This window comes from Thunnus maccoyii, chromosome 12, assembly GCF_910596095.1.
Source record: "Thunnus maccoyii chromosome 12, fThuMac1.1, whole genome shotgun sequence".
In the NCBI taxonomy this organism is placed as follows: Eukaryota; Metazoa; Chordata; class Actinopteri; order Scombriformes; family Scombridae; genus Thunnus; species Thunnus maccoyii.
The window spans coordinates 12,183,052-12,191,073 of record NC_056544.1 but is presented as its reverse complement, the minus strand read 5'-3'; positions in this window follow the sequence as shown (position 1 = coordinate 12,191,073).

Below are 8,022 nucleotides of genomic sequence, written 5' to 3'. Positions count from 1 at the left end.
AGAGGAAAGCGTTTTAACGTGACACTGCTGACGCATATCCAAAATAAAGAAAACAATATGTTCCTTCCACAAACACACATTATGGGAGAGAACAAGGCAATGAGTTAATTAGAGAGATGAAGGCTCTCAAGGCCTCGGCCACACCTCGTGGATATTGACAGATCTGCAATAACAATCTCACAAAAGAAAGGAAACACAATAAGAAAAGGGAGGAAGAGTGAGTGAGGAAATATTATGAAATGAGGTAATATAGAAAAAAAAAATCCAAGGACACAAGACGCCTGCGAACCTGTGAGAGGAGTCAAGAGAGACAAATGGGACATGAATGGATGCAGATGAGATGCAAAGAAGCATGACATCAGAGAAGGCAACGCAGCCGAGAGATGGAGAGACGAAGGCATCAAAGGATGAGTAATGTTAAATTTATTCCTGTCCTCCATCTACTCCATCTAACTTCTCTCCATCCACCCAGAGTGCAAACAGCTCTCCATCAACATGAGATGAGGCTTTTGTATTTTCCCTGGTCACTTAAAGGAGATATACGGTTATAGCTTTGTCAATAGCAAAAGTTATTTAGATCAAACAAAACCACAGCTTGATTCGTCTTTATCTGACACACACACACACACACTGTCTCCAACTAGTTGTTTATAGGGCCACTTAGATGTCTGTCTATCTCAGCTTCACCATGGCTGAGTATCTGTCTTTATTCAGCTGGTTGACGTGAATTCTTTATTGTACAGTATCCGAAGTATCCTTCAGTCTAAACAGGATGACAGTGATAAAGATGTCCATTGCCCTGCCCTCCCAACCAGATGGGAGAATGCAATAAAGCCAGAAAAATGTCATTACATATTCATTCTTCTAACCAATCTGCTGCCTACCTTTTTCCCTCATCTTCAGAGATCATGTGTGACACAAAGCATTGTAAAGCGTTGTGCATAAATGAGAACTGAACTACTTTGAGCTTTAAAGTGTTATTCTTCTCATTAACGACACAATGACGTGTCAATTGTGTTTTTGTGTAACAGTGGTATTCATCAAACCAGCTCACACTTCACAAACGAAACTATTACAGCGATAAAGGGCTTGGCTGAAATCCTGCTTCTTTCTGCCTCGGCTGTTTCTTCTCTGCTTTTTTTCCCCCCAAGTACGCAGCACCATACCCATCATTCTTCATGTTGAATAAAGTCTCGGAAAAAAAAGAATACACTGTCCCCATCTTCCAAAAAACCAATATCTGCACAAGGCAAGATAGAGAGAAAAGAGAGAGAGGAAGAATAGAAGGAAACAGCAGGAAAGACAAATTATAAAGAGAATAAAAGAAGTGTGACAATCAGAGTGAAATAACAAGGAGAGGAGGGAAGGGGAAGAGATGATGGTAGGTTGGATTCAGGATTAAGAAAAAGTTCTACTGTGCTCCTTTTTGGCATAGACTCTGTAACATGAGTTCATCTGGTAAAGTAATAACCTTTTGCATTTCATACACATCTTTGTTATGGAAAAGTTTCATTATAACTTGATTCAGACGTCACAGAATCCCTACAGATAGAGTAGTAATCCTTTGCAATGTTTAGCAGATGGCAAACAAGACAAGGTAACATGAGTTTACATATCATGTATGGAATCTGTGAAATCTTATTCTTTGAGCAAAGAGCTGTCTTGCTCTCTGCTCCAAATTCCCCACCATTTCTACAAAAGCAGTGTAATGTGTGTCACTAGCTAGCAGAGGTCTTGTTTTAGAATAAAATCTGATGATTCAACACAATCTTTGTTTTGCACAGTATTTACAATAAAACATCAAAAACACTTTTCAGTCAACAAGACTAAGAGTCTACAGCCATGCTAGCAGCTCTGTGAGGCTTCATTTAGGCACAGCAGTGCGCTGAAGTAAATGCTAACATCAGCAGACTGCAGACTACTACTACAATGACATGTGAGCATGTTAGCATTATACCTGCTAACATGCTGATGTTTAGCAGGTATAATGTTTACCATGTTCACCATCTTAGTTTAGCCTGTTAGCATGCTAACATTTGCTAACTAACATAAAAAACAAAGTACAGCTGAGGCTGATGGGAGTTCTGCAGGTATGTGGTCATAAACCAAAGTATAGGACCATTTAAAATTTTGACCTGATGATAGCGCTGGATGAAAAGTTAAAGATCCCTTCCAGACGCGTTTTAAGACCTCATGATGAATTTCTGTACTAAATGTTGTGGCAATCCATCCAATAGTGGTTAAGATATTTCATTCTGGACCAAAGAGGTGTCCCAACCGACCAAATGACTGACCAACACTGACATTCCTAGAGCCATGCTACATATTTTATATATATATATATATATATACATATATATATATATATATGTGTGTGTGTGTGTGTGTGTATACACACACACACACACACACACACACACACACACACACACATATATATTTTTTCTTCTAGTCTAGTCCAAGAACATTGCAATGTTGTGCATACCTTTACAAGCAATGTGATGCCTTTACTCTCATTTTAGGGCAGTCTGCCAGTGACTTTTACAGGATTTTTACAAGAAAATGACTTGGGGTCCTTTTCAAACCAGCATATTAAATTGACAGAGCATTTATGAATTACATGCAGTGCATACAGTACCTAAAAGAGGCTTAAGATAGAGAGACAGACCAATGTAAAGGGTAGGGTGGAGTCACAAAGAGAGAGAGAGAGAGAGAGGGCACCATGCTCCTACATTAAATCAGGCCTGACGGAGTGACCTTTGATAGCCCCAGACATAAAAGGTTACATGAGCGGTGGAGAAAATGGGTCTATCTGTCACTTACCAGCTAGCTATAAATGATGTTGCGTCTGTGTGTGTGTGTCTCTGTTTGAGGTCAAACTAACAAAGAAAACTAGGTGTATCTTTCTTTCATCCACAGAATATTAACACAAAATTGTTCTCTGTAGAAATCACTTCAAATACTTTCCCCTTGGTGTTTCAGGGATAGCGAGAATGTTTTCTGTGGTGCTGCACAGGCAGGCAAAGACTAGCACCTTTCCTGTAATGCATAGGTCATCATATATAAAGAATTTTTATACCAAGGAATGTGAAATAAACGTACAGTATGTAAGCAGATGGTTAGTTGAAATGGCAAGACATGCATCACTTTCAAATAAATAAATATCCACTTTTCTTCTGTGTTTCTCTAAACAATACAACACAAGAGTGAAACAACCTTCACCCAACTCATCAAAGCTTTTATTGCATTATGCTGTTTTAAACATCCAGTCTCGGGTAGGTCTTTCCCAGAGAGCAATATGCTGTGCTTAAGAAAGTGAATAATTTTAAGCATTTGCAACAGTAGCATAAGTGGTGTGTTTAGAATAAAATAACACTAACTACACAAAGTTTTGTTCATTAACAGAAAATCTAAAGCAAAATGTGCCTCAGTGCTGGTCACCCTGTTTGATTGCAAAGTGATCTCTGCAAAATGCAGCACCACAGCAATGACCACAGCCAAGAATAAAAGGAAAGCAGATTACCACCTTTAAAAGCTGCAGCTAAAAATTAAGTAGCATTTGTCAGGTGGTTCAAATCCCGGTTATACATAATTATATTCACAATCATCAGCACCTCTAAGGCAGTTTAATAAGTAAATGCTTTGTTGAAGGGCATGATGGCTGTGCTCAACAACTTACCTATTATTGCTGGCAACACTAATTTACATCCCAAGCTATGCCAGTTGCCTGTGCCCTTGATACTCCCTTAAGTCCCCTATGCCCCCATAGTGCCAAACGTGCTAAATTAAGCTTACTGTATTTTACAAACCTCAGCGACCCATGCTATTTAATAAACTACTAATGGAGGGAAACACAGGCACCTCATTAGGAGGTTGCCAAAAGACATATATACACACACACAAACACAAACGACTTGAGGCAACTTTCCTCTGGCTCCGAGCCGGACATTAATGATGTTCAAGCTGGTTTTAACAACTATTTATTTACTTGGGGAATAATTTTGCAGTGTAGGGGAACCTGCTGAAGGTGTTTAGGGAATTCTTATTATTAATCAACCTGCAGAGGAGAGGAGAGGAGAGGAGAAGAGAGGAGAGGAGAGGAGAGGAGGGGAGAGGAGGGGTGAGGAGAGGAGAGGAGAGGAGAAGAGAAGAGAAGAGAGGAGAGGAGAGGAAAGGAAAGGAAAGGAAAGGAGAAGAGAATCGAAGAGAGGAGAGGAGAGGAGAGGAGAGGAGAGGAGAGGAGAAGAGAGGAGAGGAAATGGAAAGGAGAGGAGGGGAGTGGTAAGGAGTGGAGAGGAGGGGAGAGGAGGGGAAAGGAGAGGAGCGGAGGGGAAAGGAGAGGAGCGGAGAGGAGACGAGAAGAGAGGAGAGGAAAGGAAAGGAGAAGAGGGGAGTGGTAAGGAGAGGAGAGGGGGGGTAAGGAGAGGAGAGGAGAGGAGCGGAGAGGAGGGGAAAGGAGAGGAAAGGAAAGGAGAAGAGGGGAGTGGTAAGGAGAAGAGAGAAGAGGAGAGGAGAGGAGAGGAGAGGAGGGGATGCAAGGGCAGGGCTTTTGCATTATTCACACATGTACACACATGTGCACACACCCACACACTCACACATTTCTTTAGTAAACACAGTAGAAAGGGCTATTTAAATGGCAACTTGGTGACAATGTGCTGTGATTGACAGCAGAAGGAGGGGGTTGATGGGAGGATTCTGTCAGCGACTGATAACAGCTGTCTGCTTCATTCACAAGAGAGACAGAGACAGAAAGTGAGAGAGAGACACACACACAGCTAAATAGACGCACCGTAATGCACCCTTGCATATATTTTCAATTAAAGTTGTTGGTTGCGTCATTCCTGAGTTACGTAATGCATACGGAAAAAGGTAGATTACAGACTCCATCATGTAAATTTCCATCAGCACAAACAATCCATCGGAGCCTGACACTCCTCTGCACCCCAGATGACAAACAGAGATGCAAAATCACACACACACACACACAGTTATTAAACATTCATCGGAGTGAGTTTGGGGTAATGAACGGGAGTCAACAATGAATTATGGATCATATTCTAATGGTTGGCTTACCCCTCTCATTACTGGCATGCTAATGTGATTGGGAAACAAATGATTATCAGCTTTATTAGAAAGGAGAAAAGAGCAGGAGAGAGAGCAGGGGCTCATGATCACCAAGACACCCCTGACTGTTTCACCTGGAGAGAAGGATGAAGTGGGAGAGAAGAACGAAGAAATTGAGATATTCAGGGAAAGAAAGATCATTTTAAGACTTTGGAAACTGTTGAAGTACTGTTGTATTAATAACATTGTTCTCACGCATCATTGAATCTAGCTTAGGACATAAAGTACAACATCACATCATTCATTTTGTTTAACTGCTTTTGTGTGCCGTTTTGGTTCGTCCTAAAGTAAGATATTTCTTCTCATAGATGTGTTGAAAATGGATTTTTTGCAATCACATAATGAATTCCTCTCTGCAACACAAAATGCATTTACTAACAGTAGTTCTGCACCAATCTGCACAAACCTACAGCTCCCAACTGATGTAATACATCGGAGTGCATGCGTACGCACCCTCAGACATTTATCACAGCACTGGTCAAGGTGGAGACATCTCCTGCAATCCATCTCTCAGCTTATTGGCACCAAAAGACCTGCTTTTATGCTTTGCCCAGAGATTTATGAGCGACTAAAGGCGCATGTGGGTGCTTATGGATGCGTGCGCGCGCGTGCATGAATGCATACATTAGCAGCATATGCACACCTCGCAGTCGGAAAGAGATCAGGTTGATGTGCCTATTGACGCCTCACCTCCCTCTCCCTTTCTTCCACTCCCCATGTTGCTGTTTCCTCTCCATCCATCCATCTATCCTTCAATCCATCACCTTCCTTTAAAAGCCTGTTAGGAAACCCAATACCTTTCATTAGCACAAAAAGATTAGCTTTTTAGCAGGAGGGGTGTGTGTGTGTGTGCCTGTCTGTGTGAGCAGAGAAACAGTAGGTGGTGGGAGGGATAAATAAAGATAATCAAGGATGCCTGTGCCAGACAGCCACTTAGCTTAACCCACAGTGAGCTGAGCACATTCAAACACAAGCGCACATAGTTACAAGATATTACACACCTTACAACACTGATATCGAAGGGTTTAGAACAATCTGAAGAGTTTAATTCCAAAATAAGATATCCACCATTAGGGAAATTGACACGACTCCAACAAAATGACTGCTGACATGAAAGCAAAGCTGATTGTGGATTATAATTAAAGTTGTGACTCATCTTAATCCCTTTACTTGAAAAACAGTAATGGTTTTGATGATACAATCATTTGGGCGGTTGAAAGTTTAACTGATGAATTTCAGATAGTATGAAATTGGGATGAAATAGCATGAAAGACATCATAAAGTAGTTGATTGATAAAGAATTCATATTGTACTTTACATACTAATAGTAACTATCTTCAGTGAATTACATACATGGGCAAAGACAACAGGACCAAGACAGCTGATGGTCTTCCAAAATAAACATAAGGTCCTATGTCTGAGCTTCATTATTGACCCACACTTTCAATATCTGAATGCCAGTGAACATGGAGGAATAGCAGCTTGTTATATTGCTTTGGAAAAAGGAGCGGATATTGATGTACAAATTCTCACACGGTCACATATGCGTTTATTATATTGTCTGTATGTGATTGTTCATTGACCCTTAAACACTGTGCCGTTGATATGCCTTGGCCTTTTTAAAAAAAATCATATCGCCACAACAATGATGTCATTTTAAACTTGTATTAATTGAGATTTTGGCCAGTTGGGGGCAGCACAACAAGCTGTAAGCACAACATTGATGTATCGGCGCAATACAAAGTTGTATTGCGCATGTTTTATCTCCTCTCCCCTCCTTTCCCCTCAAACAGTTGCTTATTTACACATCCTGGAGACAGAATGACTCTGAAGTCATGTGAAGTCATAGTGGCCAAATATAAGTCCAATATCCACTCCTCTTTCAGCTCTGTTTTGGTCACCACCAACTGAGAGAAATATCTCTCTTGCTGCTAATTATTTCACTATGTTTACCAGTAGAGGTGGAAATCACAAATCACTTTGCTGATTCAAAATCAACTTGTTCAATTCAGTTCAAAGATTCATAGTCACTGACTATCAGTTCAGTACAAAACTAGCCTATACATGCACTGTATAAGCTCTCAGTCACCCCTGAAGGGACCCACTGCTAAAAGCTACTGATAAGGTCACTGACAACGGTGATTCAGTATTATCAGTTTGAGGGTTCTTTAATAAAGATTTGTTCGTACATGTACTGAACACCTCTACTCGCCAGCCAGTCTCTTACTTTTGTCTGTCTGCTGTTTGGTGCTCAGCAGGTAGTGTACAGTGGGTTTATCAGGGCTTTTTTTGCGAAAAACTGCTGCCTGTTGACGAGAGCAGTGAGAATGTAAAACCAAAACAATGAGATAAAAGCCACTAAAACACTCCGTAGAGCTGACGGGTGCTGCAGAGTCAGCTCATTTTTTTGGACAGTTTGTTTCCTTTCTTGTGGAAAATATTTAGCTTACCCATGTATCAGGAAGACCTGCTTTTTGTCCCATCATTGTTGAATCCAAGTAGCATCTCAAGTGCACACATCTGTGTTTTCGCTTTACACAGCAATATGTCAGGTAGTTAACTACAGTAAATACCCTTCTTATATTTGGTTATAAAAATTAATACTTTATATGGCATTAGGTTATGTATTTCTGCTATAAGATGCACTTAATGTCTTTGATGTGTAATCAACACTGTTTAAACTTAAAAATATATGTCAACATGCAATATTGCTGGTATGTGTATGCCATGCTTTAAGGACCCAAGGCGTAAAGCAATTTCTCCTGAGGGCAATAAAGGTTTTATTCATTCAAAACAAAGTGTGAGATAAAAGCACACACACACACAAACATACAGACACACACTCATTTGGCACATTTTGAGTAATCTTGAGGGATTTGCCATCAGTTAAAACAA